General features: G+C 35.9%; 1 non-coding gene across 1 annotated transcript; it reads right to left on the bottom strand.

Annotated features, from left to right (window-relative positions):
- Window positions 1-11,581: 11,581 nt before the first annotated feature.
- LOC121211540 (small nucleolar RNA R71) lies at window positions 11,582-11,688 on the bottom strand. Its single transcript, XR_005906764.1, has one exon. It is a non-coding gene; the product is annotated as a small nucleolar RNA R71 (small nucleolar RNA).
- Between the last annotated feature and the right edge of the window lie 10,626 nt (window positions 11,689-22,314).

Below are 22,314 nucleotides of genomic sequence, written 5' to 3'. Positions count from 1 at the left end.
AAATTAGGTGAAGTTAGTAGCTTAATTTTGACTAGAAATAAAACAAAAAGAAAGGGGTTGTCATCTTTTTCATCTCTTGTCCATACTACCAAAAATATCAGCCATTTTAGGGGTTTTGGAGCTTCAAAATTCCAGCCACTCTTTAACCTTACAAGTAAATGATTTTGATGGCTTTTCTTAATAATTTTTGTACTTTTGGGACCCTTGTAGCATAATCTAACTAATGAGGGAACTATTTTGCAAAATGGTTGAAATTCTAGGGTTTTTCCATGAGAGTGTTCATGTTGTTTGCTAAATTTTTATGGAAGAAAATGAATCATGGTTGTTAAACAAACAACTTTTGTGAAGTAGTTATCATGAAAACCCTAACTAAAGACCATTTTTGCATAAGTTATAAATTATGTGGTAAATGTGTGAAATGATGGAAATTGTGGGCTGCTTCTAGTATATAAAGAATTTGTCTAAGCTTGGTTAGTGAGAAAATTTGATAAAAATCGATTCACGAGCCTAGGGGTAAATTCATAATTTTCTAAAAGTCTAAGGGCAAATGGTCATTTTGAAAAAAATTATTTATGAAATGCATTGATTAATGTGATGATTAAATTAGTGAATTTTTATCATTTTAGATCAAGAAATACAAAATCCGGGCCTAGACTGAGGGAAGGCTAAACAAGTAAACTAAATTCAACTAGTCGCCCACTTTTTGTAAACCGAGGTAAGTTGTAGTAAGTAAGGCAACTTTATCATTATTATGTGTTTAGTGATTAATTTAGTGTAATATGGTTGAAATTTCTTATGAATAATGCATGATGAAATTCAATGTAGTAGAGTCCCGATTGAACCTAGGAATAGATTAGATATCCATGCTATGACATTTGGGTGATATGTGTGCCACTGTAAGACCATGTATGGGACATGGCGTCAGCCACGATATGACAGCAGTGTAAGACCATGTTTGGAACATGGCATCAGTGGTGTTGTGAGAGCCAGTGTAAGACCATGTCTAGGACATGGTATCGGCATTGATATGTGTGCTAGTGTAAAACCATGTCTGGGACATGGCATCGGCCACAACATGAGAGCCAGTGTAAGACCATGACTAGGATATGGCATCGGTATTGAGACGAGAGCTAGAGTAAGACCATGTCCGGGACATGGCATCGGCCTCAACATGTAAGCCAGTGTAAGACCATGTTTGGAACATGGCATCGGTAATTCACCCTCTTGTGTAAAGCTTGTCAGATATCCTTTAGTATTCCAAATGGTTTCATGGGTTATTTTAAAAGCTTATGACAATGATATGGAATGATATAATCATGTTGTCAATGGTACAGGTTCTTATCCGAAACTCGTGAGATATGAGTCTAGTTATGTTGCCTTGATGGTAAGAATGACATGAGTAAGTCCTAGCTATGAAAATGATCTTGGTACGAAATGTAAATATTTGGTTTATACTTGTGATATATATATAAGCATGTAGTGATATTTACCCATGTTCACTCAAGAATGTTCTGTTGATTTATAATATGCATGGTTGATGTTGTTACTTATTTATATGCAACTTACTAAGCTTTATGCTTACTCCCTCTCCTTTCTATTTTCTTATAGTACCGCCAAGCTAGTATCAGGGATCTAGGGATGTCGGAGGCATCGATCACACTATCACCTAAAGCTTTTGGTATAGCTAGTTTAAATGCTTTGATTGTGGCATGTATAGGGACTTGGATCTTTTGTTTAGTGTTTAGTTTAGCCACAAGTGTTGGCTCTTATGATGGATGTGATATTTATTTTGTATAGGACATTAATGTTGGCTAATATTATTATTATTGGAATGCATTTGATGAAAATTTCTCATGGTTGTGGTTGATTTGGTTATATGTGATATACTTGGATTGGTTTTGGTTGATATTGTGTAGATTGGTGCCAGTAAGGGTGGCAAAAAGGCTTGGTAAATAGCATTATTTTTGTCTACACGAGCAGAAACACAGGCGTGTGTCTAGGCCATGTGTGACACACGGTCTACCTCATGGGCGTGTAGTTTGGCTGTGTGTCCTCTGCACCTAAATTTTACAAGTAAGTATCCATGGTAGTAAACACACGGGCAAAGACACGGCTGTGCGAGGACATGGCCTAACACATGGGCGTGTGCCTTGGCCGTATACCCTTAAGGGGTTGCTGATGTCAGAAAAAAATTTCAAGGTTTTTACACACGAGCTAGACACGAGTGTGTCATGGCCGTGTAGGAGACATAGGTCATGGACACGGGCGTGTGCCAAGCTGTGTGAAAACCTCTACAGGTTTGAATTGAAAAATAAATTCACACGAGCTAGGGACACAGGAATGTCCCGATATGTTCAAGCCGTGTGAGCCACATGGGCCTTCAACATGCCCATGTTAAGACAACACACGGGCGTGTACCCCTATCTGTTTGAAATTTTACAAAGTTTTCTAGAGTGCACAGATTAGTCCTGAATCAATTTCCAAAGTGTACTCGGGGCCTCGCAGGCCCATAGTAGGGACATTAAGGTATTGTGAAAAGTTTTAAATTGGGACGAAATTTCATAACTAAGAAATGTACAATTGTATGTGTTCAAGTCCGGTAACACCTCGTATTCCTGCGCCAGCATAGAACTCGGGTAAGGGGTGTTACATCAAGCACACTTGTAACACCCCTTACACGAGACCATTGCCGGAGTCGAGCATGAGGTGTTACCGGAGTTATCTTACCTGTTCGGGGCATAAAAAAAATTAATTTTTAAAAAAAATATTAATTCGCTCATATTCATCCAATAAATCCCTAAAAAGGGCCCTCGAGGCCCTAAAACATGCAATTGGAATGGTTCGGGACCAAACTGGGAACATTAAAAATTTTCCTATTACTTACACAAATCAAAAAAAATTATTTCACTATTCATAATAAAAATATATCTTCTTACCATAATTCTTCTAAAATTTTTGGTTTGGCTAGTTAGTACAGTTTACTCATTAAAGGTTCCCTTGTTTTACAGTTCAGTGGACCTGACCTCTCTTCACTAAAAATTGATTATCTCATTATACAGAAATTTGATAATGTTTTCATTTGTTTCTAATGAAAATAGATTCACTAATAAATCTATACATATAAACTTTGACTTGTAATTCTTTTTTTTAAAATTTCTAGTGATTTTCCAAAGTTGGAACAGTGGATCACAAATTCACTCTGAACCAGTCTTACAGAAATTTAAATATCTCAGAATATAGACTTCCTTTGCTTTCTCTGTTTCTTTTTTATGAAAATAGACTCAATAATCTTTAATTCTATATCTCATTCACCATTTAATTCCATTTCTAAAATTTTTAGTGATTTTTCAAAACCACATCACTACTACTATTTCCTAACTGTTCCATGGCCAACTCTTACTCTTTCATAGTTTTTTTGCATCAAACCTCATTTAGGCATACATAATACCAAAACATGTTCTTATTTAGCTATATCATAAGCTAATCATTACCAAGTATTTATATGCCATTCTTTAATCATATCATAAGGACATACACACAAAATAGCCAAGTCCATATACATGCCATAACTTAAAGTATTTCTAGTCAAAAAATACTGAGATAACTCGTTGATAGTGTAAGGTGATCTTCGACGTCCTTACGATTTTCTAAATTGGATTTACGATACTATACAAAAGGGAGAAAAGAAAGGGAGTAAGCATAAAGCTTAGTAAGTTTGCATGTAAATAAATAACAACATTCTAAATGAATTATCAAGATAACTTTAACCTTTCGAACAAGGACTTATCTTACCTTCCCTTTGGCACACTCTTTGAATTTTGTGTTGAACCATTTGGAATACTAAGGATCCATGGGTACCTTTCCTTTTTAAACTTGCCATTGCCTTGTCTTGACATGGTCTTACGTGGTATCTTTACCTTATAAACTCACCATTGCCATGCCTTGGCATGGCCTTACATCAGATCTTTGCCTTATAGTAGTTTATCAATGCCATGTCTTGACATGGTCTTACATGATTTCCTTGCCTTGTAGAACTTACCAATGCCATGCCTTGGCATGGTCTTACTTGGTATCCTTAAACCCTAATGTCATGACATTTGTATCCTACACATTCCTATGGTTCAATTGGGACTTTTAAGTATATTTCTCCGTCAATTCTTGCTTGAATCATCAAGGAATAAATTTAAAAAAATAAATATATAGATGCTGAAAAATAAAATCATTAATTATAAATAATAAAACATTGCATTTATTTACCGCAAACTTACCTTGATACAAAATACGATCAAATATTTTGTTTTAATCCTCAACCTTTTTCTTTCCTTGGTCTAACCCTGAATTTCGTTCTTCTTGATCTATAATAGAAAATTTAACTTATTTAATATTCACATTTATAAAAATAGTCCTTAACTCTAACTTTAGAAAAATTATTATTTTGCCCCTAAACTTTTGCATATTTACACTTTTGCCCCAAGACTCGAAAATGAAACTTTATCCCTAATTCTTATGTTTAATGAAATGTTGATCATTTATTTACCTATGGCAACATCAAATTCCCACTCTAACATGTACTTATGACCATTAGGTATTTTTACCGATTATGTCGTTTTACTCGTTGTCGCTTAAAATTGCTTAGCTCAAGTCATTTAACATAATTTCTAGCTTCATATTCTACTATAAAACATAAAAATAAGCACATTTCACCTATGGGCATTTTTCCAAATATGAACCCTAGGTTAAATCATTGCTAGAATAAGCTAAATCAAGTTACCGAGACTTCAAAAACGTAAAGAACATTAAAAACGGGGCTTGGAATCACTTACTATGAAGCTTGGAAGCTTGACAAAACTCTAGCTATGAAGAACCCTTGAAATTTTGGCCTAATGAAGAAGATGGGCACATTTTGCCATCTTTTTCTCTTTTTTAATCTTTTAATTACCAAATGACTAAAATACCCTTCATTAAAACTTTAGTTATTTTTATCTATGTATGTCCATTTTTGTCCATGAAAACCTAATGATCTAATTACCATTTAAGGACCTCTACTTCAATTGTACTCTTCAATTTAATCCTTTAGCATCTAAAACTCATACTTATCAACTTTTGCAATCAAGCCCTAGTAGGCAAATTAAGCATGTTATCTATAAGATTTTATATCGATACTCTAACACATGCATCTAATCACTTGGTAAATTATAAAAATTAATCGGAATAAACTTTTCTATCTCGAATTCATGGTTTCGCAACCATTGTTCCATTTAGGCCTTATTTTGGGAAGTTACAACACTCATGCATGCACATGCTTTATAACATAAGAATCTCTCACTTGCATATCTTTCCTCATGCTCTCATCGCACACATTCATTATAATAGAGGTGTAGCATCATGCAATGCTGCATGCTCTATCATCAATCATTACATGTCCATCGCTATAAAAGAAAACAACATATGAACATGTAAACATTCATGTGATACATGCAAGAGTCTATGTACAATTTTATGAGACTCTCACCTGAAACCCATCAACAGCAGCTTATGCTTTGGATTTAAGATTTTCCCTGTAACACCCCAAACCCGGCCCAGACGTTATGGCCGAATCTGACGTGCCACATTGGAGTTGAAAACCCATGTTCCATTTTAGTGTTTTAAAAACCATATATCTTGTTGAGTTAACAAAGTGAATGGAAGCTGGGCACCAGGTAGGTATCCGAGACAGAGGAGGTGAGCCATGAAGGCTGCTTAAGTACCAAGCTCTTCAGTTGGATCCAATCCTAGACATGCCCACAATCATTGCCACACTTTGTTATATCGAGTTTGAATTTGTTTAACTGGACCTCTTTGATAAATTGAGTAATCGTGGTGTTGTGATATTTTGAAATCAAGTATCGTTTTGAAATCACATCCTAAGTCTAGCCCATTTGAATAATTATCAACCAATTTTAAAGTTATTAAAAATAAAATAATCCCGAAAAGAAGTAAAAGAAAAGTTAAAATGGCCTTATTACAACCTAAAATAAATAATAATTAAAGGAAATTTAAAGAAAACCAATGCTTATTTAAAAGCCCAAAGGCGATCATCGTCGCCACTCTGAATCCCCTCCGGCTCCAAGTCCCCACATCAAGGTTCACCTGCAAGGTTAAGGAAAGGGGGTGAGTTTGGAAACTCAGTGTGCAACAAGCCCCTTTCAGAGCCCAAATCAATATCAGCCTGCTGGGCCTTAGCCCAAGTCCAATCTCAATATGTATATACTGGGCCGTAGCCTTTTCATAAATCATATAACTAGGCCGAAGCCTTTTACTGTAACCGGTATGGCCCATAGGCCCATTTCAATATCACATGTATCGTCAATAAAAACAATGCAAGCCCATTTGGGGAGACTACTTGACCCACCATCCGTTACTCTCCACCCGTACCAACCAACACACCATGTGGGGAATAACTTAACCCACCCAACCATAACTCTCCACTGGTAGCATAGTTGCTTTATCATATAACTGGAGGCCTAGCCTTTTTTAATAACTGGGGCAAAAGCCCTTTTAATAACTGGGGCATAAGCCCTTTTAATAACTGGGGCATAAGCCCTTTTAGTAACTAGGGCATAAGCCCTTTTGATAACTGAGGCATAAGCCCTTTTGCACTTCCTCCGTCCATATAAAAACCCAACCCAATGCATTTATGAATACATCATGTGCATATCATACATATCATGTGCATATCATACATGTCATGTGCATATCATACATACCATGTTTATCAAAATCCCATGTATTAAATTCATATATAAACCCTAGGGGTATAATTGTCATTTTTACCTAGGGGCAAAACGGTCATTTTCATGTTATAAGGGTAATCCTGTAATTTTACCAAAAATTAGGGTTTCCATGTTCATTAACGGTTACTAACAATTCATGGGTGCAAACAGTGATTCTGGCCCATTTTTAGCGAAATCGAGTTATTGGGCCTAAAACCCCTAATGGGCCCTATTAGCCGATTTTGTCATCTAGGCCCATTTAGACTATATTCCATAACGATTTTATCAGTCTCGATGCACAATTTAGTAGGTTTTCCTTTTCTACCAATTTTTTTACAAATGGGCCCGAAAGCCCATTGGGCCCCACTTCGGCCCAACTTACCGTGAACGCCAAAAATCACGCTCTTACCATTTCCAATGTTCCCAATCATCATCTCAACGAATCTAACTAACTAATGAGCATTCGCTTGCTCACAAGTCCTCGAAATGCCAGAATTTTGGCATTTCAGCTTTTCGGCATTTATCGCTTTAAGCTATGAAAAAGGGTTCGTTACACACCTGTTTTGCGATATTCCTTGATGAGATCTCCTACACGAATTCTCCTATAATCAACCGTTAATAAATCAGCTCACAATAATTGAACCAAACCAAGAACCATCTAATATTAACACTTACACATTCGGCCACCATCCATAATGGCCTTAAGCACCTTACCTTTGCCGAGATTTATGACGAGATCTAGCCACTCCGGTGATCCAAGCTAATCCAAATCGACACTACGCCTTGCTGCTCCTCCATTATAGAAACCATAAAAATATTAAAAGGAGAACCCCATAAAGTCTATACCCATATTCAGCCACCTCCCTAAATACCATATTGATTAAAGCTACGAGCACTTACCAAGGTTCACCTACCCAAACGGTTCCAATACCGTGTCAACTCCGATTCAACGCAGTCCCAGCTTCAAAACACTAGCAAAAATCGCACCACAAGGATCTTAAGAATCGGCCACCAAGTCACCCAAGGATGCTGTGCTTTCGGCTTTTGGATCACTAAAGAAGAAGTGGTTATGGACCAAAAAGGGTGTTGACAAAAGATTTGAAAGGCTTTTGACATAACATGAATCGGCTAAAAGAAAAAAAAGAACAAGTGTATACCTTTATGGAGAAATCGACTTCCTTTGCCTCTTTCGGGATTTGGCTTGTTTCTATTCGGTTAGCAATGAAAAGAAGGATGAGTTCGGCTTTTACTATAAATGAAAGAGAGGAAGAATGGGGGTAAAGAGTTTATGGACAAAATAATGGAAGAGAAAAGAGAGGAATTGCTTAAGAAAAATCAGCACAAGTGGGAAGAAAGAAAGAAAACAAAAGAGGAAAATGCCACCCTAAAACCCAATAGCCGAATTTACACCAACCTTCCCCCTTGGCCAGCCATCACTTCCCCCATTTCAAATCTCCTAAAATCTCTCCTAGATACGCTCCCCCTTATCTCTCCATCATCTCTAAAATCTCTCCCCTTATCACTCCTTAATCCATGCACTTGACTAATTCAAACTCCTCCAACAGAATCCACCTGGGTTCCATCACTTACCCTTCCTGCTCATAAAAATAAATAACCTTATTTGCCAACACAGGGAATCGATCCCATGTCTTCCCCTATGCTCTACACGCCACCTTTTTAAGAGCTTAGTGGCGTCACCCTTGCCACTTTACTATAGCTCTTTTTGTGATACATTTCTCCCACAACTTTACATAAGGTCACCTAGCCAGAACCCCTAACTCTTAAGTTCAAATTTGGAAAATTCTACCGGGTTTTGGCCAACACATGGGCCTTCCATAATCCCATTTACATACTCAAATTATGAATTCCATAATTACATACCAAATTTTAGAAACTTACATAAAATATCAAGAATCGCGAAAACCCCGAAAATCAGGGTGTTACATTCCCTAACATTGTAGCAACAACAACTTATGAAAGAGAAAATTACTATTAAGAACCTATTCAAATACCTTTCTTATCTTTATTTAAACCCCAGATTAAACTATCCAAGGTCATATTTCCAAGCATGCAAATAGACTTTCTCCTTTTCAAAATTCACATGAAGAACCAGAATACTTACCTGGTGAGAGACGGCCCTACATATGAACTAAATTCTTAACCTTAACGTGGTAAGAGAATCCCCTCATCAGCCTCCCTTGGTGGAGATGAAAAAGGTGTCTTTAAATAAAAGAGTAAAGATGACTTTTCGTTCCTACAGAAGTTTCTTAAGTAGTAATATTTACTCTTACCCTAGAATTTGACACGTGTTACTTGTTTTAAGGCTACCTTTGTTAATGGATTACAGCTATGGGAATCATATTCCAGAACATAATATCCTTTCATATCAGTGTCTTGACTCACCACTTAAACTTAGCTAATTTGGTTAACACTTCTAAGTCATCCAGACAAGCTAAGCGTAACCTAACTGGGTAGCAGCCTTAAGACCTGAGAGTCCCTTAACATGGTTGTAAATTATTTCATAAAGTGTTGAATCAACTTTGCCTTCGAGTCCCACTATAGCCCTTTTTATGCCCTACTATTGTGCTAAAACGCCATTTAGGTGAGTAGGACCACACCAATTTGATTTCCTTGATCTACATGCCTAACTCAAAACCTGTCTAGACACAAGTAGTAACTTCTCTTGGCACAATATTATAGAATCAATGCCTTCTCCTATGCCTCTCAATTCCATTCTCCAACAACTAAGATTGTTGCCTCAACTGTTAACAAAAGTCTTCTCTTCTTATCTTACATCCAATTCCTCAAAGGATCACCTATCTCTCATGGCTCAAATTTTAGAGTTCTCGTCTCTCGAACATGGACTTTGGGGCGAGGCTCTTAGAGATGCTAGTAGGCGCTACAACAACAGAACAACATATTTAGAGAAATTTTTGAAATCTAATGAAGATGTTTTGTTTGTACTCTTCCAAAAATGCTAAGAATCAATTACTTTCATTGCAAAGCTATCTACCTAGCTCATGAATTTAAACAGAAAGTATGAGTATGTTCAAACCGAAAATAATCAGTTGAAAGATGAGGTCAACCGCTTAAAGGATGAAAAATTTATCTTTGGGGAGAGGTCCAAGGCTCAAGAGGAGAATCACTAGGCTGAGTTCAAGAGGCTACGCCAATCTCATAATGAATCCTTCAAGAAATATCAAGAGGATACTCAGAGGAACCTCATTGAAGCTCTGTCAAAATGGAAATCAAATCTGATTCTACACACCCAAGTGGTTATAGGTCCTTTTGACCTTAGCAAGGTAGACTTTGATTCTATAGGATGTCTCTCTAGAATCACTCAACTTTGATGTTTACAATCCTAAGGGCGAAGAGTGGGAGGCCTTCTAAAGAAAGTGGAAGCATTCTATTGTATTTTCCAACTCCACTACAACTATAGCTAAAGATAATGAAGGGGACCTAGCAAACGTGAAGCACAACCCTGAAGGTTGTCCTCAGTCAGATGAAGTTCCTGTTGGGCTTGTAAATCAGCCCACCGAAAGGGATAATTAAGCATTCCTTTTATTTTTCCTTTTACTTTTCTTTTTGTTGTTCCTGTAATTCCTTTCCTTTTCCCATGAATGACTCATCATTTTGCCTTACCATTTTTATCTTGATATCTTTAAGTATAACCAAATAGATTTCATTCAAGCAAGAGTTTAACACACATGAGAGACTAAGCCACCGGCTAAACCTATGCTCTGATGCCAAACTTGTAGCACCCCGAACATGATCCGATAATCTGAACTCGAATCTTAGGTGTTGCCATGCTTATACACTTGAAACTTCATTCTGTTAATACAAATCACAATCTATTACAATTGTTTAACTGAATTCTATTCTCTGTGAATTCTTAGTTTAGATAATTAGTTAGTTAAAACAAAACCTCTTTATTCTTAGGCGAGATAATAAAAAGATAGTCATTACTAGTACTTTTAGTTCCTTTGGGTTCGACAATCCGGTCTTGCTAAAACTATACTACTGTTCGATAGGTACACTTGCCTACATCGCGATAATAGTTAGTTTCAAGAACGATTAATTATAAATATTTAAAACCTATCATGAAATCACGCGATCAAGTTTTTGGCGTCGTTGCCGAGGAATTAGGAACGCTCAATTTTTATTACTTTAGCCATTTATTTTTCTTGCAATTTAATTTAATTTATTATTATTATTTATTAATTTAATTTTTTCTTTCTCTTGGCAGGTTTTTATAGTTTATGACTAGAAGAAACCCGTCAAGACCACTACTTGACGATTAAATCGATCGTACAGTTCACAGACATCAAAGAGAAATAAGGTGAAGCTTAAGATACACAGAGAACGAGCAAGAGGACGATACTTAACCCCTAACTGAAGAGATGGCTAAAAACCAAGACAATCAGCTACCTCCTGTAATTGCGGTTATTCGAAATCCTGCTCCACGCACTATGTATGGTTATGCTAAACCTTCTTTAACAGGAACTGAATCAAGCATAGTTAGACCTGCTGTAGCTGCAAATACTTTTGAACTGAAACCTAGCACAATTCAAATGATACAACAGTTTGTTCAGTTTGATGGTTTGTAGGATGAAGATCCCAACGCTCACTTAGCAAACTTTTTGGAACTATGCGATACATTTAAAATTAATAGCGTTTCTGATGATGCCATATGTCTTCGGTTGTTTCTCTTTTCATTGAAGAACAAAGCTAAACAGTGGTTGAACTCGTTACCACGAGGTTCAAACACTACTTGGGAACAAATGACTAAAAAATTTCTATTAAAATAATTTTTGCCGGCTAAAACGACTAAATTACGTAATGATATCTCTTCGTTTGTGCAGATGGACTTAGAAACTCTTTACGATGCATGAGAGAGATACAAAGACTTACTGAGAAGGTACCCTCACCATGGGTTACCGCTTTGGGTACAAGTTCAAACGTTCCATAATGGCCTAAATCCTTCGACTCGACAAATGGTTGACGCAGCTGCTGGAGGAATCATCAATAATAAAACACTTGAAGATGTCTATGAGTTTATAAAGGAGATGTCACTGAATAACTATCAGTGGCAAGTCATGAGGACTAAGCTAACCAAAACAGTAGGCATTTATAACGTCGATTCAGTTACTATGCTATCAAACCAAGTAGAACTTCTAAATAAAAAGATTGATGGTTTACTTGGTTCTACTCAGGTACATTCAGTAATGAGGTGTGAGACGAATGGAGGAGGAGCATGCACAGAGTATCAACCCTTCAACCCTAGCATCAAGGAGGAACAAGTCCAATATACGGGTAACAATAACTCTCGATCCCAAAATAACCCATATAGTAACACTTATAATGTAGGTTGGAGAAACCATCCCAATTTCTCGTGGGGCGGTCAAGGACATCAAAGACCACAACATCCTCTGGGTTTTCAACAACCACCCTATCAACAGGAAAAGAAGCCGAACCTTGAAGAGATGCTCACAAAGTTTATCTCAGTGTCAGAAACCCATTTCCAAAACACCGAGACAGAACTTAAAAATCAACAAGCGTCAATCCAAGGGCTCGAAACTCAGATAGGCCAGCTTTCTAAACTAATCTCCGAACAACCACAGGGTAGCTTGCCAAGTAATACTGAACCCAACCCAAGGGAACAACTCAATGCAATTAATATTCAAGATGACGAAGGAGTCATCTAGCCTGAGCCAGAATCGAGGTAAGAAACTGTGGTAAGCAAAGGTCAAGGTGAGGTAGGTCATAATAAAAGCAAATCAGTGAATGTCGAATATAAACCTCATGTGCCATACACCAATGCGACAAGGAAAGACCGCTCAGATGAACAATTTGGTAAATTCCTTAAACTCTTAAAAAAATTACATATTAACTTACCATTTATTGAAGCTCTATCGCAGATGCCAAATGCAATGAAATTTTTAAAGGAGCTTTTAGCAAATAAGCGGAAGTTGGACGAGGCGTCACATGTGGAGATACACGTAGTTTGCTCATCTATTCTCCAGAATAAGCTACCCAACAAACTAAAAGATCCAGGGAGTTTTACGATTCCTTGCTCAATTGGTAGTTTAGTTGTTAATAATGCATTAGCTGATTTAGGGGCTAGTATCAATGTCATGCCTTACAAAATGTTTAAGCAACTAGGTCTTGGGAAACCTAAACAAACTAGGATGAGCATTCAATTAGCAGATAAAACTATAAGATTTCCTTGGGGTATTATTGAAGATGTACTAGTTAAAATAGATAAATTTATATTTCCTGTTGACTTCGTTGTTCTAGACATAGAGGAGGATAGCAACACTCCTTTGATATTAGGAAGGCCCTTTTTAGCAACTGCTAAAACAATTATTGATGTTGGCACAGGTGAGCTCACACTTCGTGTGGGAGACGAAACAATCACCCTTCAAGCTCACAATTCTGGCAACACATCAAAAATTGAAGGTGATTGTTTAGACCAATCTACTAAAACTGACAATATGGTACAACCTATTTTACAGGAAAAGAGTTTGAAGGAAGTACATGAACCATTCTCAAGCAATAGTAGAGGACCTATTCATGAAGAACGAAGGCTACAAATCGAGGAACTAGATGAATGGCGAATGCATTAACCGAGAGCACCCGATAAACTGACACTACGCCAGAATAGGCTCAATACCTTTCCAAATCAACTTAAGGTTGGAGATAAAGTTTTATTAGATTCTTTAGATCCTCATATTTTCACTACCAAACCGAATGAAGACGTCCCTCTTACGGTACTTAACATTTTCCCATTCGGTACAGTCGAGGTAATTCATTCCAAATTCGGCACTTTTAATGTAAACAACACTCGTCTAAAACCTTATTTTGATAAGATGGATAGCAGGAATGAGGAGTATAAACTCCTCAAACCACCATGACCATTCAATGAGAGGTAAGTCGAGATTAGACTATAAATAAGCGCTTCTCAGGAGGCAACTCGAGCACTAACTGTATTAACTTCTTTAAATTTTAGTGTTCAACACCTAACTTACTAACGGAGCTCTTGAATACAGGTTTTCCACAGAGACACAGCCAAGAGCACGGGCGTGCTTAGGGCCGTGTGAAAATAGGGCAACGATTTTCCCAAACACGGGCTACAATAAGTGGCCACAGGAGTGCGACCTGGCCGTGGACAAATCTGCCTTACCTCCGTGGAAAAGATGATTCGTTCAGATCCGTATGAAAGCCCAACTCCATTGCATTGCCAGAATCTATGTTGCATATTTGAAAGAGGTTAACCTCCTTGCTTCTCTCATGGTACAATCCTCTTTCCGCATGGGCGTGCACAGAACTACACGACCGTGGAAGAAGCGAACCACATCACACATGGTCATATGGCACGATTGTGTAGTCACACGGCCTAGACATACGAGCGTGCCAGAAGACCGTGTGACGACATCTCAATTTGCAACGAAGATGGACGGGACACAAGCCACACGGGCATGTGCACCGGCCATGCCACTTGAAAAATTAGACTAATTCTCTTATTTTATTTTTCTTTTATTAAGTTTTAAAGATTCGTTTGTTTTTTTTAACACAGCTTTTCATTATGACTACTATCAGATTATTCCCTCAATTCTCCTTTTATCATTCAGAATCATGCTGCCCTCCAGCTTTATTTCCAATACTCGATCTCGCCAATCCAGGAATATCATCCATTCTTAATTCAGGAAGTTTCACTTCTCTCCCTATCTTATTTTTATATTGTTTTCAATATATCTATCTTTGTACATTGAGGACAAAGTACATCTTAAGTGTGGGGGGGTATTTATTTCATTATCAGAAAAATCTCTGAATGACTGCTTTGTTCTCTTGAAAAGCTCTCATATCATATTTAGGATAAATTTTGATTGATTTATGATTTTGATTGATATATATTGAATTAAAATATAGGCATTTATAAATTTTGATTGATTTATGATTTTGATTGATATATATTGAATTAAAATATAGGCATTTATGCATTGATTGTTTAAACCTTAAGACATTAGAGAATCGAGCATGATAAGTTGATTGTTTCCCCAAAGTCTAGGTATTATTTTGAATTGGAATTCACAAGTTTAAACATCAAAAAGCCATAATTTTTGTGATATTTTTTAGCCTTTTTGAGCATCTGTTAATTCTTTCATGCTCACTTTTATTATTGCTTTGAGTGCATCAGTATTGAACTGTTATTCTAGAACTTGCCTGATTATGCATGTCAAGACCACACTATTTGATTTTATATGTCAAGATGATAGAGGCACTTAGGATTAACCCACTCATGCCATGAAAAGCCTACCTCTACGATTGACCCTTAGTGAACCCCCTTGAGCCTAACAACCCATTTCTTGTATTACCCTTAACATTAACCCTTAACCTATTATTTTTGAAATCCCCTGAGTTAAATTGATCCCTATTTTTGTCGAGATCTGAGTTGGAATAGTTACTTAGCTATGTTTTATTCTATTTTGTAAATATTTAACTTGTTCTTAAAATAATAATAATAAAACATGTATGCATATTAGTAGTGATTTTTTGTTTGTAAGCTTCAGTATTCAAATTCCATGGTCAGAGAAGGAGTTATGTTGAACGTAAGTGATGATTAAATATTTTTCTAGTTAGGTAATTTTTCAAGTCAATCTCAATTCTAACCTTTTCTTTCAGCTTGAGACCACACCCCCTAACCAAGCCTCATTACAACCCTCTAAAGACCTTTTGATTGATATATCATCTCAATTTATAGTGGTGGAGATTTGATTTTCATGCAAGCCTATGGTAATAACTTTTCATATTAACTAATGAGTGCTTCATTTATTGTCCTTAAACACCTCGAGTGATTTGAGTGAATCTTTAGTGAGGATGTAAAACTCTATGACATTTTGAATTCAAGGTAATTACCTAGACGAAGGGAGACACCTATGTTTTCAGAATAAAATGCTCAATTTAGAGTGTTTGAAACTTTGATGTTCTTTGAGTTGAATTCTCAATATATGATTACCTGTGGATTATTTTGAGATATTATCGATAGAAATTATAAGTTGAGAAGAATTTATTTTGATTATGAGTTGAGAATTTTGCTTGAGGACAAGCAAATGCTTAAGTGTGGGGGTATTTGATAAACCGTAATTTATACATATTTTTACCCCATGCTTAATGCATTTTATGGATGATTTTTCATTAGAATTGGTGAATTCGACGCTCCTAATTCTTTAATTTCATGTTTTATACATAGGAGAGCATAGGAGAGCAAAAGGAAGGAGAAACGAGCCAAAAATGGAGAAAATGGGCCAAAGTACGAAATCAACACGGCCTGGACCTCCTCACACAGGCAGACCACACGGCCGTGTCAATTTCGCAGGCTCGAGCACGGCCTGAAGTAATCGCACACAGGTGTGTCCCTGCCAAGCCCAAGTTCAGTCCAATTCAGAAAAGGCTAAATTTGAGGGCTTTTAGGCATTCCAGAGCTTATAAATACACCTTAGAGGGGGAAGAAAAGGAACACACAGGGAGGGAGTAAGAAATTACTCCGACGAAGCCTATTGATCCATCTCAGAAGCCAGATTCATCATCAAGACTGAAGATCTCTCCTCAATTTCCCCTTCAGGAGTTTTGGGTTTTCTTTATGTTTTGTATTCTTTATTATTCTGAGATGTTTTCTTATTTAGTTATGAACTAAAACCCCAAAATACCTAAGGGGAATGAAACCTATGACGAATCTTATTATTATTTTCTGAATTGTATGATAAATATTTAACTTGTTCTTAATTATGTGTTCTTAATTCTTATTTTGATATCCCAGGATACTGATTCAAGATAAGCTCTTATTCAGAGGGGGAATAGACCCTGTCTAAGAGTACATTTGTCATAATTAAGCGGAGTTGCTTGCGCGCCTATACATATGGTGACAAGATTTTGCCGAATTAGGGTGAAACCTAATAAGGGGATAACCTAATAAGGGGATCCATAGATCGAGTTAATACAACCTTAGGGTGTTAATTAGAGAAAGGTCTCAATTATTCAATCTAGGGATTAGACATTATTAGTCTTGAATAGGGATAATAACATAACTTAGGGATCTTTGCGGAACAAGTTAAATGAATAAATCGTCCGATTCGGAGCCAGAATAACAAGTACAGTCTAGGTGGATTTTTCCTTAGGTATTGGCTTAATTCAATCGATTTTCCCAAAAGCAATTCCCCAGTTCTATTCTCTGTGAGTTCTTAGTTTAGATAATTAGTTAGTTAAAACAAAACCTCTTTATTCTTAGGCTAGATAATAAAAAGACAGTCATTACTAGTACTTTTAGTTCCTTTGGGTTAGACAATCCAGTCTTGCTAAAACTATACTACTGTTCGATAGGTACACTTGCCTACATCGCGATAATAGTTAGTTTCAAGAACGGTTAATTATAAATATTTAAAACCTATCACGAAATCACAGATAATAGTGAGAAATGACGTGATCACACACATCAATACCACAACGTGCCATTCAATTCCCTACCAAAACTCATAATCTCAAATCAACAATATAATCAAATTTAAACATGTATCATTTAGCCTAATCTCACAAACATACGAAACTCAATTCTCAACCATTTACTACCCCTAATTACCAAATACCAACTAGCATCACATATCCATAATCAAGCACATAACAAGAGCCATTTGCACAATTATATACATAACCAAAAATCAACCAAATTAAGCCAACTCTCATGGCTATATACAAAACCAAACTCTTAATATTTACAAGCCATTTCAAATGACTAAATTCATTAACAACACATATACCAACATGACCAAAGTCCCTATACATGCCATATACTCAAAATACTTAAGTTCAAAAGTACCAAAGTGATAGTTGGATAGTGTGATAAAGTCTCCGACGATTCCGAATCCGAGTTAGCTTTGATTTCACTATAGAACACGAAAAATAGACAAAGTAAGCTATAAAGCTTTGTAAGTTCGTATAGCATTAAAATCAACTTACCATATAAGCATAACTTAAGCAAATAAAGCATAACCTAACATAATTCATATTGAAGCATCAACCTACCACATATTCATTTACAACGTTAGAATAACTTTCATAAATTCCTTATTTCAATTCTTGTATAGTTCATGTACATCCCTGTATCACCTTGTATCAACTTATATATAACCACATCTCTGATATACCCATTTCAGAATACCATCGGATACTCAGAGAACTCTCACCCTCAATGCCACATATATATATAGCCGAAGCTATCTCTATCTCGTATCACATATAATGCTCACTCTCGAGCTATCAACGGGTCTGCTCCCACAAGTTGACAGTCATGACGGACCTACACGGTGCCGCTCACACAAGCTGATGAGTATCCGCAACACAATCCATATAACTCAATTGCCGGTAGAACGTACGAACCAACACCCAAATCACATAACCCCTAATGACATGTCATTTGTATCCTAATCTATTCCTAAGGTTCAATGGGATTTCTCACTTGTCAAATCATCATTGAATATATCTGCAATGTCATATTCTCAATTTATGTAATATCAAAGAATTTAAAATACAATATATAAATTTTTAATACACATGAACTTACCTCGAATATAAAAATGACGAAACGAGTCGATTAGTCCAAAATCTTGCTCTTTCCTCGATCTAAATTCGTATTTCACTTCTCTTGATCTAATTGTAATCAAATTAACTTATTTAATTATCACTCTATTCAATTTAGTCCAAAAATGCACATTAAGGAAAATTTACAATTTTGCTCCTAATATTTCAACATTTTTACAATTTAGTCCTTATTTCATAAAATTACAATTTCATTCATTTCAACTAAAATCCATGCCAGACGAATTCCATTTAGGTCCTTAGCAACCTATATTTTTCATTTATTTCAAAATTTAACCACAAAACTTACACTTTTCTCAAATTAATCCTTAATTGGACATTTTACTAAAAATCACATAACAAATGTTGTTTATCTAACAACAAGCATACATTTTCTACCATTAAACATCAAAACACATGCTCATTTGTAACACCCCCATACCCGAGACCGTCTCCGGAGCCGAGCACGAGGCCTTAACAGACTTAATTTATAACTTAAACAATTTTAAACAATTTATTCCACCTTTCGTAATAAACTGCCCATCTACGTCACAATCGCTAAAAAAATTCATATCTCGAGTTACGAAACTCAAAATTCAAATCCTAAAATTTGTCCTGAAACTAGACTCATATACCTATATACTAATAGGTTTCCAGAATTTTTGGTTTGGCCAATTAGTACAGTTTACTAGTTAAAGTTTCCCCTATTTCAGTGTTCGACTGCTCTGACCTCTGTTCACTACGAATCACTTTTCTCTTTGTACAAAATTCAGATGACTATGCCGTTTGTTGCTATTAAAAGTATACTAAAAAAGGAAGCTATAAAGTATGACTCTAGTTATTTTTGTAAAAGTTTTAGTGAATTTATAAAGTCAGAATAGGGGATTTAGAAATCACTCTGTCTCTGTTCCACCAAAACTCAAATATCTCATGAAATACAACTCATTTACCTGTCTTGTTTCTTCCATATGTAAATAAACTTAATAAGCTTCAACTTCATATTTTACTCACTATCTAATTCTGTCTCTACTATTTTTAGTGATTTTTCAAACTCACGTCATTGCTACTGTATGATACTGTTTTATAGCAAATTTCACCTTTTTATAAATTTCCATGGAATAAATAGCACATTAAGCATACATAACACCAAGTATGATTTTTGATTAGCCATTCCAATGGCTAATCATTACCAAGCATTTCATTAACACTCAATAGCCATATCATAAGATTATATACAAAAAATAATTATAATGCTATACGTGTCATACTCAAAATATATAAGCCATTATACCAAAACGGTCCACGGATAGTGTCAGCGAGCCTCCGACCATTACCGATTTCTGAACTGGCTTGTCAAAACTACAAAGAATGGAAAGGAGGGAGTAAGCATAAATGCTTAGTAAGTTCACATGCAAATAGCAAGTAACATAATCATGCAATCCAACATAACACATCATTTGCAAAAATACCACCAAGACATTCATGATACATTTGCATGAAATATCTTATCACGATTTCATCATATCAAGTTCTCAACCCGAGGGTTTAAGCACATACTTGTCAAATTTTCCCATTCACCACACTTATCAACATGTCACCTTCATTTTATGTATTCTCCTTATTCACTTAAGATTCTCCACTTTAACACATTGGAATATAATTCGAATACACGGATTGCATGCACATAAGTGTCATACCTGTAGCTAGACAAACTCAATAGCCTGCGAAAATTATGTAGCCAAGCTACCATGTAACCCGCCCATAAGCGAACTTAGACTCAACTCAACGAGCTTGGGCGTTCGCATCCGTAAGGGAACTCGGACTCAACTCAACGAGTTCGGAATTCAAATATCCTAGTGACATGTCACTTGTATTCAAATCTATTCCCAAGGTTCAAACGGGATTTTCCTCGATCACACATCTTTGCCGTCTTTCACGGAATGTCAAAATCGATACTTGGTAGCATTTCATATTTATTAAGTAGCTCACATAATTTGCATATTTCTAAATAATAACCACAAAACATAATATTTCATGATAATAATCATCATATCATATAAATATCATTAAATTACTTAAAATGACAATTATGTTCCACATTTACACATGAACTTACCTCGATACAAAATGTTAGAAATCGAGCCTATTCCTCGTAAACTTTATTTTTCCCTCAATCACAACTCGAATCTCGTTTCTTTTGATCTAAAATACCAAATTAATTTATTCAATATGCACATTCATCAAAATAGCCCCTAATACGGGCTTGGATAAAAATTACCATTTTACCCTTAGCTTTTCAATTATTTACAATTGAGTTCTTAAGTTTGTACAATGAGTTACATGCATTACCCATGACATCTAGGCATAGTCGAATTTCCTACTGTCCATAACAACCCATATTTTACACCAAAAATTAGATTTTTACCATCAATTTTACCCTTTTTTATAATTAAGTCCCTTTTTAGGTGTTTTCACATAAAACTACTAAGTAAAAGTTGTTAAACACACATGAAACCATCATATTCCTTCATTATTCATCAAAATACAATTATGTCACACATGAGTAAATTTTCATACATGCATCCTAGCTCAAAATATTGCTAGAAAATGATAGAACAGGCTTTCTAGATTTTAAAATATAAAAGAGCATTAAAAAAGGCATGAAAATCACTTACAATCAAGGCTTAAAAATGTTGAAAACCCTAGCTATGGTGACAAGCAAAATTCAGCAGTCCTTATGGAGAAGATGAGTCCATTTTTGTGTTATTTTTCCGTTTGAAATGACTATATTTACCAAATGACAAAAACGCCCTTATAATGCCTTTCTTTGTAATTTTTCATGTACAAGCCCATTTTTGTCCAAAATTTTAGAAATTGGTTAAATTGCTGGACCTCCTACTTAATATTCCAAAGCAATTTCATACTAAAAGCTTCTAGAATGCAAGTTTTGCAACTTATTCAATTTAGTCCCTACTTTCAAATTAAGCACTTTATGCGTAGAATTTCTTCACGAAATTTTCACATAATCACGCAATCATATCATAGACCTAAAAATAATTATAAAATAATTATTTCTATCTTGGATTTATGATCCCGAAACCACTATTCTGATTAGGCCCTAATTCGGGATATCACAACTCTCCCTCCTTTCGGGATTTTCATCCTCGAAAATCTTACCGGTAAACAAGTGTGGGTATTGATTCCTCATAGTTTCCTCAGGCTCCCATGTAGCCTCTTCTACTTTGTGCTTTTGCCATAATACTTTCACGAGAGTGATACTTTTATTTCTTAGTTGCTTGACCTCCCAAGCTAAAATATTAATCGGTTCTTCATTCTAAGTCATATCCTGTTGTAGCTCAATTTTCGTCGGTGAAATTACATGTGAAGGATCCGAACAATACTGATGTAACATAGATACGTGGAACACATCATGAATCTTCTCTAATTCAGGTGGTAATGCTAACGAATATGCTACCGATCCAACTCTTTCAATTATCTCATACGGTCCGATAAAACGCGGACTCAACTTGCCTTTCTGACCAAATATAAGAACTTTCTTCCATGGAGACACTTTTAAAAATACCTTATCGCCGACTTTAAGCTCGATTTCTTTTTGTTTCAAATCCGCGTAGGATTTTTGTATATCTGAAGCAGCTTTCAAACAATCTCGAATCACTTTCACTTTTTCTTCGGTTTCTTTAATTAGATCAACTCTGTAAATCTGATTTTCTTTGAGTTCAGTCTAATACAATGCCGTCCGACACTTACGACCATACAATGCTTTATAAGATGCCATCTTCAAACTCGTTTGATAACTATTATTGTAGGAAAATTCTACCAACGGTAAGTATCTTTCCCAACTACCTTGGAATTCCAATACACAACATCTGAGCATGTCTTCAAGAATCTGAATTACTCTCTCTGATTGTCCATC

This window comes from Gossypium hirsutum, chromosome A12 (assembly GCF_007990345.1).
Source record: "Gossypium hirsutum isolate 1008001.06 chromosome A12, Gossypium_hirsutum_v2.1, whole genome shotgun sequence".
Classification (NCBI taxonomy): domain Eukaryota; kingdom Viridiplantae; phylum Streptophyta; class Magnoliopsida; order Malvales; family Malvaceae; genus Gossypium; species Gossypium hirsutum.
This window is presented reverse-complemented; position numbering and strand designations above follow the sequence as displayed.